Source organism: Labeo rohita, chromosome 12, assembly GCF_022985175.1.
Source record: "Labeo rohita strain BAU-BD-2019 chromosome 12, IGBB_LRoh.1.0, whole genome shotgun sequence".
NCBI classification, from domain to species: Eukaryota; Metazoa; Chordata; class Actinopteri; order Cypriniformes; family Cyprinidae; genus Labeo; species Labeo rohita.
In genome coordinates this window covers 23,403,876-23,414,728 of record NC_066880.1, presented here as the reverse complement: position 1 = coordinate 23,414,728, position 10,853 = coordinate 23,403,876, and the positions used below count along the sequence as shown (strand labels likewise).

At 51.4% G+C, this 10,853-nt stretch overlaps 1 long non-coding RNA gene and 11 other non-coding genes across 13 annotated transcripts; 10 read left to right on the top strand and 2 right to left on the bottom strand.

Moving 5' to 3' along the window:
• Positions 1-704: 704 nt before the first annotated feature.
• On the top strand, positions 705-7,869 carry LOC127173658 (uncharacterized). 2 transcript variants are annotated; one of them, XR_007828787.1, is made up of 3 exons: positions 705-1,061; positions 4,491-4,982; positions 7,756-7,869. It is a non-coding gene; the product is annotated as an uncharacterized LOC127173658 (long non-coding RNA). The 2 variants fall into 2 exon arrangements; XR_007828788.1 differs by lacking the exon at positions 7,756-7,869 and adding an exon at positions 6,007-6,084 and having other exon boundaries at positions 4,491-5,109.
• trnal-aag (transfer RNA leucine (anticodon AAG)) lies at positions 1,096-1,177 on the top strand. Its single transcript has one exon. It is a non-coding gene; the product is annotated as a tRNA-Leu (tRNA).
• On the top strand, positions 1,302-1,383 carry trnal-uag (transfer RNA leucine (anticodon UAG)). Its single transcript has one exon. It is a non-coding gene; the product is annotated as a tRNA-Leu (tRNA).
• trnal-aag (transfer RNA leucine (anticodon AAG)) lies at positions 1,528-1,623 on the top strand. Its single transcript is given in 2 exon segments — positions 1,528-1,565; positions 1,580-1,623. It is a non-coding gene; the product is annotated as a tRNA-Leu (tRNA).
• On the top strand, positions 3,462-3,545 carry trnal-aag (transfer RNA leucine (anticodon AAG)). The gene has a single exon. It is a non-coding gene; the product is annotated as a tRNA-Leu (tRNA).
• On the top strand, positions 3,670-3,751 carry trnal-uag (transfer RNA leucine (anticodon UAG)). The gene has a single exon. It is a non-coding gene; the product is annotated as a tRNA-Leu (tRNA).
• Positions 5,147-5,228, top strand: trnal-aag (transfer RNA leucine (anticodon AAG)). Its single transcript has one exon. It is a non-coding gene; the product is annotated as a tRNA-Leu (tRNA).
• trnal-aag (transfer RNA leucine (anticodon AAG)) lies at positions 6,666-6,747 on the top strand. Its single transcript has one exon. It is a non-coding gene; the product is annotated as a tRNA-Leu (tRNA).
• trnal-uag (transfer RNA leucine (anticodon UAG)) lies at positions 6,872-6,953 on the top strand. Its single transcript has one exon. It is a non-coding gene; the product is annotated as a tRNA-Leu (tRNA).
• trnal-aag (transfer RNA leucine (anticodon AAG)) lies at positions 7,098-7,179 on the top strand. Its single transcript has one exon. It is a non-coding gene; the product is annotated as a tRNA-Leu (tRNA).
• Positions 7,870-10,495: 2,626 nt separating the features above from the next.
• trnal-uag (transfer RNA leucine (anticodon UAG)) lies at positions 10,496-10,577 on the bottom strand. The gene has a single exon. It is a non-coding gene; the product is annotated as a tRNA-Leu (tRNA).
• A 124-nt stretch (positions 10,578-10,701) lies between these two features.
• Positions 10,702-10,783, bottom strand: trnal-aag (transfer RNA leucine (anticodon AAG)). Its single transcript has one exon. It is a non-coding gene; the product is annotated as a tRNA-Leu (tRNA).
• Positions 10,784-10,853: the final 70 nt, after the last annotated feature.

Here is a 10,853-nt window from a genome sequence, read left to right as displayed (position 1 = left end):
AAAAACGACATGGTAACTAATAAACTGCTTAAGAGGGAGTGTGCAGTTATATTTTTTCTTTATTTGATCTATGGTTTATGTCATTGTTATTCAAACAGCTAATTTAGTCAAAATATACACACGATTACAGTTGGAGAGATGCAAGCTTGATGTCGGAAAAAGTTAAAATGCATAAAAATACATCAGTTTAATGCACTTTTAATTTGCCAGTTTAGTGAGCGTAAAAGTGTCCAAATAGAATGAATTGGAATGAAATAAAGTTATTTTGTAAAAATATGATTTATATACTAAATACAGGATCCTCTAGCACAACCAGCAGATTTTGATCAGAGATGGACCTGCACTCCACAGGCAGGGGGACTGCGTACCCCTGTATGAAGGAGGCCTTTACGGCGGAGAATTGCAAGGCATTGGCTTGTGCCGTAGCGCGACAGGAATAAAAGGTGGACACAGCTGGCTGCCATTTTCAAGTAAGCCCCAAAGGCCTTGATTAGCGGGTTCAGGTGTGCTTGATCAGAGATGGACCTGCACTCCACAGGCAGGCGGACTGCGTACCCCTGTATGAAAGAGGCCTTTGGAGAAGTGACGCTGCGTGCTCATCCAAACTCAGCCGTTTTCGCTTTCTTTGCTTTTTAGCAAAGTCAGTACTGGAAGCCTGTCCCAGCCTCTGCTCCACCCTAACAGAGGCGCCCTGTGACGCCGGGACACCCATCAAATACAGTCAAAGTATTGGTACTTTAAAAAAAGCGTTCCAACGACTTTTAAAAATATAATAGCAAAAAGCGATGAGTAGTCTACAAGAATGGAGACAGCCAATGTTGCTCATGGAAAGTTTTTGGTGAAATAACAGTTGCCTGATAATTTTGAGTTGAAACGCAACACAGCTGGCTGCCATTTTCAAGTAAGCCCCAAAGGCCTTGATTAGCGGGTTCAGGTGTGCTTGTTCAGAGATGGACCTGCACTCCACAGGCAGGGGGACTGCGTACCCCTGTATGAAGGAGGCCTTTACGGCGGAGAATTGCAAGGCATTGGCTTGTGCCGTAGCGCGACAGGAATAAAAAGTGGGGGAAAGCAGCGGGGGACCACACACACACGGGTAGCGTGGCCGAGCGGTCTAAGGCGCTGGATTAAGGCTCCAGTCTCTTCGGGGGCGTGGGTTCGAATCCCACCGCTGCCAGAGCAGGTTTTTGGAAGGCTCCTGCGCCTGAGCAAAAAACTCAGACGGCCTTTGCGAAGGTGACCCGTGGCCGCCGTTCTCCCTGTCTTTGGGGTGGGGAGAGGCAGAAAAGGGCCCACGACAGGGTAGCGTGGCCGAGTGGTCTAAGGCGCTGGATTTAGGCTCCAGTCTCTTCGGGGGCGTGGGTTCGAATCCCACCGCTGCCAGCATGCGATTTTAACCAAAGCAGGGAGGCCCTCTAACCCGCATGGGAGCCGTTTCGTTTCACGCAAACCGGATTAAACTGCAGCTACGTAGTATTGTGAAGCCTTTCCACCTGCTGAAGTGAGCCGTGGATCGCGACCCGACAAGGTAGCGTGGCCGAGCGGTCTAAGGCGCTGGATTAAGGCGGCTGGATTAAGGCTCCAGTCTCTTCGGGGGCGTGGGTTCGAATCCCACCGCTGCCAGAGCAGTCTTTTGATCGCTCTTGAGGCTGCTATGCCTGAGCGAAGCGACTGGAGAAGTGACGCTGCGTGCTCATCCAAACTCAGCCGTTTTCGCTTTCTTTGCTTTTTAGCAAAGTCAGTACTGGAAACCTGTCCCAGCCTCTGCTCCACCCTAACAGAGGCGCCCTGTTGACGCAGGGACACCCATCAAATACAGTCAAAGTATTGGTACTTTAAAAAAAGCGTTCCAACGACTTTTAAAAATATAATAGCAAAAAGCGATGAGTAGTCTACAAGAATGGAGACAGCCAATGTCGCTCATGGAAAGTTTTTGGTGAAATAACAGTTGCCTGATAATTTTGAGTAGAAATGCAACACAGCTGGCTGCAATTTTCAAGTAAGCCCCAAAGGCCTTGATTAGCGGGTTCAGGTGTGCTTGTTCAGAGATGGACCTGCACTCCACAGGCAGGGGGACTGACTGCGTACCCCTGTATGAAGGAGGCCTTTACGGCGGAGAATTGCAAGGCATTGGCTTGTGCCGTAGCGCGACAGGAATAAAAGGTGGACACAGCTGGCTGCCATTTTCAAGTAAGCCCCAAAGGCCTTGATTAGCGGGTTCAGGTGTGCTTGATCAGAGATGGACCTGCACTCCACAGGCAGGCGGACTGCGTACCCCTGTATGAAAGAGGCCTTTGGAGAAGTGACGCTGCGTGCTCATCCAAACTCAGCCGTTTTCGCTTTCTTTGCTTTTTAGCAAAGTCAGTACTGGAAGCCTGTCCCAGCCTCTGCTCCACCCTAACAGAGGCGCCCTGTTGACGCAGGGACACCCACCCATCAAATACAGTCAAAGTATTGGTACTTTAAAAAAAGCGTTCCAACGACTTTTAAAAATATAATAGCAAAAAGCGATGAGTAGTCTACAAGAATGGAGACAGCCAATGTTGCTCATGGAAAGTTTTTGGTGAAATAACAGTTGCCTGATAATTTTGAGTTGAAACGCAACACAGCTGGCTGCCATTTTCAAGTAAGCCCCAAAGGCCTTGATTAGCGGGTTCAGGTGTGCTTGTTCAGAGATGGACCTGCACTCCACAGGCAGGGGGACTGCGTACCCCTGTATGAAGGAGGCCTTTACGGCGGAGAATTGCAAGGCATTGGCTTGTGCCGTAGCGCGACAGGAATAAAAGGTGGACACAGCTGGCTGCCATTTTCAAGTAAGCCCCAAAGGCCTTGATTAGCGGGTTCAGGTGTGCTTGATCAGAGATGGACCTGCACTCCACAGGCAGGCGGACTGCGTACCCCTGTATGAAAGAGGCCTTTGGAGAAGTGACGCTGCGTGCTCATCCAAACTCAGCCGTTTTCGCTTTCTTTGCTTTTTAGCAAAGTCAGTACTGGAAGCCTGTCCCAGCCTCTGCTCCACCCTAACAGAGGCGCCCTGTTGACGCAGGGACACCCATCAAATACAGTCAAAGTATTGGTACTTTAAAAAAAAAAAATAACAGTTGCCTGATCCAACGACTTTTAAAAATATAATAGCAAAAAGCGATGAGTAGTCTACAAGAATGGAGACAGCCAATGTTGCTCATGGAAAGTTTTTGGTGAAATAACAGTTGCCTGATAATTTTGAGTTGAAGTTGAAACAAACACAGCTGGCTGCCATTTTCAAGTAAGCCCCAAAGGCCTTGATTAGCGGGTTCAGGTGTGCTTGTTCAGAGATGGACCTGCACTCCACAGGCAGGGGGACTGCGTACCCCTGTATGAAGGAGGCCTTTACGGCGGAGAATTGCAAGGCATTGGCTTGTGCCGTAGCGCGACAGGAATAAAAAGTGGGTGGAAAGCAGCGGGGGGACCACATCACACACAGTAGCGTGGGCCGAGCGGTCTAAGGCGCTGGATTAAGGCTCCAGTCTCTTCGGGGGGCGTGGGTTCGAATCCCACCGCTGCCAGAGCAGGTTTTTGGAAGGCTCCTGCGCCTGAGCAAAAAACTCAGACGGCCTTTGCGAAGGTGACCCGTGGCCGCCGTTCTCCCTGTCTTTGGGGTGGGGAGAGGCAGAAAAGGGCCCACGACAGGGTAGTGTGGCCGAGTGGTCTAAGGCGCTGGATTTAGGCTCCAGTCTCTTCGGGGGCGTGGGTTCGAATCCCACCGCTGCCAGCATGCGATTTTAACCAAAGCAGGGAGGCCCTCTAACCCGCATGGGAGCCGTTTCGTTTCACGCAAACCGGATTAAACTGCAGCTACGTAGTATTGTGAAGCCTTTCCACCTGCTGAAGTGAGCCGTGGATCGCGACCCGACAAGGTAGCGTGGCCGAGCGGTCTAAGGCGCTGGATTAAGGCTCTCGAATCCCACCGCTGCCAGAGCAGTCTTTTGGATCGCTCTTGAGGCTGCTATGCCTGAGCCTGAGCGACTGAGATGACGCTGCGTGCTCATCCAAACTCAGCCGTTTTCGCTTTCTTTGCTTTTTAGCAAAGTCAGTACTGGAAACCTGTCCCAGCCTCTGCTCCACCCTAACAGAGGCGCCCTGTTGACGCAGGGACACCCATCAAATACAGTCAAAGTATTGGTACTTTAAAAAAAGCGTTCCAACGACTTTTAAAAATATAATAGCAAAAAGCGATGAGTAGTCTACAAGAATGGAGACAGCCAATGTTGCTCATGGAAAGTTTTTGGTGAAATAACAGTTGCCTGATAATTTTGAGTAGAAATGCAACACAGCTGGCTGCAATTTTCAAGTAAGCCCCAAAGGCCTTGATTAGCGGGTTCAGGTGTGCTTGTTCAGAGATGGACCTGCACTCCACAGGCAGGGGGACTGCGTACCCCTGTATGAAGGAGGCCTTTACGGCGGAGAATTGCAAGGCATTGGCTTGTGCCGTAGCGCGACAGGAATAAAAGGTGGACACAGCTGGCTGCCATTTTCAAGTAAGCCCCAAAGGCCTTGATTAGCGGGTTCAGGTGTGCTTGATCAGAGATGGACCTGCACTCCACAGGCAGGCGGACTGCGTACCCCTGTATGAAAGAGGCCTTTGGAGAAGTGACGCTGCGTGCTCATCCAAACTCAGCCGTTTTCGCTTTCTTTGCTTTTTAGCAAAGTCAGTACTGGAAGCCTGTCCCAGCCTCTGCTCCACCCTAACAGAGGCGCCCTGTTGACGCCGGGACACCCATCAAATACAGTCAAAGTATTGGTACTTTAAAAAAAGCGTTCCAACGACTTTTAAAAATATAATAGCAAAAAGCGATGAGTAGTCTACAAGAATGGAGACAGCCAATGTTGCTCATGGAAAGTTTTTGGTGAAATAACAGTTGCCTGATAATTTTGAGTTGAAACGCAACACAGCTGGCTGCCATTTTCAAGTAAGCCCCAAAGGCCTTGATTAGCGGGTTCAGGTGTGCTTGTTCAGAGATGGACCTGCACTCCACAGGCAGGGGGACTGCGTACCCCTGTATGAAGGAGGCCTTTACGGCGGAGAATTGCAAGGCATTGGCTTGTGCCGTAGCGCGACAGGAATAAAAAGTGGGTGGAAAGCAGCGGGGGGGACCACATCACACGGGGTAGCGTGGCCGAGCGGTCTAAGGCGCTGGATTAAGGCTCCAGTCTCTTCGGGGGCGTGGGTTCGAATCCCACCGCTGCCAGAGCAGGTTTTTGGAAGGCTCCTGCGCCTGAGCAAAAAACTCAGACGGCCTTTGCGAAGGTGACCCGTGGCCGCCTCCCTGTTTGGGGTGGGGGTGGGCAGAAAAGCGATGGGCCCTGTTTAGGCTTTGGGGTGGGGAGAGGCCAGAAAAGGGCCCTCTAACCCGCATGGGTGCCAAACTCGCTTCAGGGGAGCAAAGTGGCCGTAGTGGTTTCCACCTGCTGAAGTTTGCTGGATTTAGGCTGGCCAGTCTCTTAAGGCTCTGGGGGCTCTGGGGGCGTGGGTTCGACACCGCTGCCAGCATGCTGCTATGCCTGAGCCTGGAGAGGCTGCGTGCTCAAAATTTGCTTTTTAGCAAAGTCAGGGAGCCTCTGCTCCACCCTAAAGAGGCGCCCTGACCTACACCCATCAAATACAGTCAAAGTATTGGTACTTTAAAAAAAAGGCGCGTTCCAACGACTTTTGGTAAAAAAATAATAGCTTTTAAAAATATAATAGCAAAAAGCGATGAGTAGTCTACAAGAATGGAGACAGCCAATGTTCATGGAAAGTTTTGGTGAAATAACAGTTGCCTGATAATTTTGAGTTGAAACGCAACACAGCTGGCTGCCATTTTCAAGTAAGCCCCAAAGGCCTTGATTAGCGGGTTCAGGTGTGCTTGTTCAGAGATGGACCTGCACTCCACAGGCAGGGGGACTGCGTACCCCTGTATGAAGGAGGCCTTTACGGCGGAGAATTGCAAGGCATTGGCTTGTGCCGTAGCGCGACAGGAATAAAAGGTGGACACAGCTGGCTGCCATTTTCAAGTAAGCCCCAAAGGCCTTGATTAGCGGGTTCAGGTGTGCTTGATCAGAGATGGACCTGCACTCCACACAGGCAGGCGGACTGCGTACCCCTGTATGAAAGAGGCCTTTGGAGAAGTGACGCTGCGTGCTCATCCAAACTCAGCCGTTTTCGCTTTCTTTGCTTTTTAGCAAAGTCAGTACTGGAAGCCTGTCCCAGCCTCTGCTCCACCCTAACAGAGGCGCCCTGTTGACGCCGGGACACCCATCAAATACAGTCAAAGTATTGGTACTTTAAAAAAAGCGTTCCAACGACTTTTAAAAATATAATAGCAAAAAGCGATGAGTAGTCTACAAGAATGGAGACAGCCAATGTTGCTCATGGAAAGTTTTTGGTGAAATAACAGTTGCCTGATAATTTTGAGTTGAAACGCAACACAGCTGGCTGCCATTTTCAAGTAAGCCCCAAAGGCCTTGATTAGCGGGTTCAGGTGTGCTTGTTCAGAGATGGACCTGCACTCCACAGGCAGGGGGACTGCGTACCCCTGTATGAAGGAGGCCTTTACGGCGGAGAATTGCAAGGCATTGGCTTGTGCCGTAGCGCGACAGGAATAAAAAGTGGGTGGAAAGCAGCGGGGGGGACCACATCACACAGGGGTAGCGTGGCCGAGCGGTCTAAGGCGCTGGATTAAGGCTCCAGTCTCTTCGGGGGCGTGGGTTCGAATCCCACCGCTGCCAGAGCAGGTTTTTGGAAGGCTCCTGCGCCTGAGCAAAAAACTCAGACGGCCTTTGCGAAGGTGACCCGTGGCCGCCGTTCTCCCTGTCTTTGGGGTGGGGAGAGGCAGAAAAGGGCCCACGACAGGGTAGCGTGGCCGAGTGGTCTAAGGCGCTGGATTTAGGCTCCAGTCTCTTCGGGGGCGTGGGTTCGAATCCCACCGCTGCCAGCATGCGATTTTAACCAAAGCAGGGAGGCCCTCTAACCCGCATGGGAGCCGTTTCGTTTCACGCAAACCGGATTAAACTGCAGCTACGTAGTATTGTGAAGCCTTTCCACCTGCTGAAGTGAGCCGTGGATCGCGACCCGACAAAGTAGCGTGGCCGAGCGGTCTAAGGCGCTGGATTAAGGCTCCAGTCTCTTCGGGGGCGTGGGTTCGAATCCCACCGCTGCCAGAGCAGTCTTTTGGATCGCTCTTGAGGCTGCTATGCCTGAGCGAAGCGACTGGAGAAGTGACGCTGCGTGCTCATCCAAACTCAGCCGTTTTCGCTTTCTTTGCTTTTTAGCAAAGTCAGTACTGGAAACCTGTCCCAGCCTCTGCTCCACCCTAACAGAGGCGCCCTGTTGACGCAGGGACACCCATCAAATACAGTCAAAGTATTGGTACTTTAAAAAAAGCGTTCCAACGACTTTTGAAAATATAATAGCAAAAAGCGATGAGTAGTCTACAAGAATGGAGACAGCCAATGTCGCTCATGGAAAGTTTTTGGTGAAATAACAGTTGCCTGATAATTTTGAGTAGAAATGCAACACAGCTGGCTGCCATTTTCAAGTAAGCCCCAAAGGCCTTGATTAGCGGGTTCAGGTGTGCTTGTTCAGAGATGGACCTGCACTCCACAGGCAGGGGGACTGCGTACCCCTGTATGAAGGAGGCCTTTACGGCGGAGAATTGCAAGGCATTGGCTTGTGCCGTAGCGCGACAGGAATAAAAAGTGGACACAGGCCCCAAAGGCCTTGATTAGCGGGTTCAGGTGTGCTTGATCAGAGATGGACCTGCACTCCACAGGCAGGCGGACTGCGTACCCCTGTATGAAAGAGGCCTTTGGAGAAGTGACGCTGCGTGCTCATCCAAACTCAGCCGTTTTCGCTTTCTTTGCTTTTTAGCAAAGTCAGTACTGGAAGCCTGTCCCAGCCTCTGCTCCACCCTAACAGAGGCGCCCTGTTGACGCCGGGACACCCATCAAATACAGTCAAAGTATTGGTACTTTAAAAAAAAAAAAGTTCCAAACGACTTTTAAAAATATAATAGCAAAAAGCGATGAGTAGTCTACAAGAATGGAGACAGCCAATGGCTCTGGCTTGTGGGATTTGCCACGCCCGCCTGACTGTGGCTGGAAAGCAGCGTCCATCTCGCAAGCACACGAACCCTGTGAGGCCTTTGGGGCTTACCTCCAATGGCAGCCAGCTGTGTCCCCCTTTTATTCCTGTCGCGCTACGGCACAAGCCAATGCCTTGCAATTCTCCGCCGTAAAGGCCTCCTTCATACAGGGGTACGCAGTCCCCCTGCCTGTGGAGTGCAGGTCCATCTCTGAACAAGCACACCTGAACCCGCTAATCAAGGCCTTTGGGGCTTACTTGAAAATTGCAGCCAGCTGTGTTGCATTTCAACTCAAAATTATCAGGCAACTGTTATTTCACCAAAAAACTGTCTCCATTCTTGTAGACTACTCATCGCTTTTTGCTATTATATTTTTTATTTCACCTTTTTTTTAAAAGTACCAATACTTTGACTGTATTTGATGGGTGTCCCTGCGTCAACAGGGCGCCTCTGTTAGGGTGGAGCAGAGGCTGGGACAGGCTTCCAGTACTGACTTTGCTAAAAAGCAAAAGAAAGCGAAAACGGCTGAGTTTGGATGAGCACGCAGCGCTGGCCTCTATGGCATGTCAGCCTGTGGAGTCAGGTGCGGCTCCAAAGGCTCTGCCTTTGTTAGGGTACGAAAAGAGGCTGGGCCTGCCTGTGGAGTGGGGTTCCAATCTGAGCTGCAAAGCAAATCCGCGTTTGCGTTAAGCCTGAACCTCCCTGCTTTGGTTAAAAGGCCTTTGGCCCCCGAAGAGACTGGAGCCTAAATCCAGCGCCTTAGACCACTCGGCCACGCTACCCTGTCGTGGGCCCTTTCTGCCTCTCCCCACCCCAAGAGACAGGGAGAACGGCGGCCACGGGTCACCTTCGCAAGGCCGTCTGAGTTTTTTGCTCAGGCGCAGGAGCCTTCCAAAACCTGCTCTGGCAGCGGTGGGATTACAACCCACGCCCCCGAGACTGGAGCCTTAATCCAGCGCCTTAGACCGCTCGGCCTGTGGACGCTACCCCGTGTGATGCCTGTCCCCCAAGGCCTTTGGGGCTTTCCACCCACTTTTTATTCCTGTCGCGCTACGGCACAAGCCAATGCCTTGCAATTCTCCGCCGTAAAGGCCTCCTTCATACAGGGGTACGCAGTCCCCCTGCCTGTGGAGTGCAGGTCCATCTCTGAACAAGCACACCTGAACCCGCTAATCAAGGCCTTTGGGGCTTACTTGAAAATGGCAGCCAGCTGTGTTGCGTTTCAACTCAAAATTATCAGGCAACTGTTATTTCACCAAAAACTTTCCATGAGCAACATTGGCTGTCTCCATTCTTGTAGACTACTCATCGCTTTTTGCTATTATATTTTTAAAAGTCGTTGGAACGCTTTTTTTAAAGTACCAATACTTTGACTGTATTTGATGGGTGTCCCTGCGTCAACAGGGCGCCTCTGTTAGGGTGGAGCAGAGGCTGGGACAGGCTTCCAGTACTGACTTTGCTAAAAAGCAAAGAAAGCGAAAACGGCTGAGTTTGGATGAGCACGCAGCGTCACTTCTCCAAAGGCCTCTTTCATACAGGGGTACGCAGTCCGCCTGCCTGTGGAGTGCAGGTCCATCTCTGATCAAGCACACCTGAACCCGCTAATCAAGGCCTTTGGGGCTTACTTGAAAATGGCAGCCAGCTGTGTCCACCTTTTATTCCTGTCGCGCTACGGCACAAGCCAATGCCTTGCAATTCTCCGCCGTAAAGGCCTCCTTCATACAGGGGTACGCAGTCCCCCTGCCTGTGGAGTGCAGGTCCATCTCTGAACAAGCACACCTGAACCCGCTAATCAAGGCCTTTGGGGCTTACTTGAAAATTGCAGCCAGCTGTGTTGCATTTCTACTCAAAATTATCAGGCAACTGTTATTTCACCAGAAACTTTCCATGAGCGACATTGGCTGTCTCCATTCTTGTAGACTACTCATCGCTTTTTGCTATTATATTTTTAAAAGTCGTTGGAACGCTTTTTTTAAAGTACCAATACTTTGACTGTATTTGATGGGTGTCCCTGCGTCAACAGGGCGCCTCTGTTAGGGTGGAGCAGAGGCTGGGACAGGTTTCCAGTACTGACTTTGCTAAAAAGCAAAGAAAGCGAAAACGGCTGAGTTTGGATGAGCACGCAGCGTCACTTCTCCAGTCGCTTCGCTCAGGCATAGCAGCCTCAAGAGCGATCCAAAAGACTGCTCTGGCAGCGGTGGGATTCGAACGCCTTAATCCAGCGCCTTAGACCGCTCGGCCACGCTACCTTGTCGGGTCGCGATCCACGGCTCACTTCAGCAGGTGGAAAGGCTTCACAATACTACGTAGCTGCAGTTTAATCCGGTTTGCGTGAAACGAAACGGCTCCCATGCGGGTTAGAGGGCCTCCCTGCTTTGGTTAAAATCGCATGCTGGCAGCGGTGGGATTCGAACCCACGCCCCCGAAGAGACTGGAGCCTAAATCCAGCGCCTTAGACCACTCGGCCACGCTACCCTGTTGTGGGCCCTTTTCTGCCTCTCCCCACCCCAAAGACAGGGAGAACGGCGGCCACGGGTCACCTTCGCAAAGGCCGTCTGAGTTTTTTGCTCAGGCGCAGGAGCCTTCCAAAAACCTGCTCTGGCAGCGGTGGGATTCGAACCCACGCCCCCGAAGAGACTGGAGCCTTAATCCAGCGCCTTAGACCGCTCGGCCACGCTACCCCGTGTGATGTGGTCCCCCCCGCTGCTTTCCACCCACTTTTTATTCCTGTCGCGCTACGGCACAAGCCAA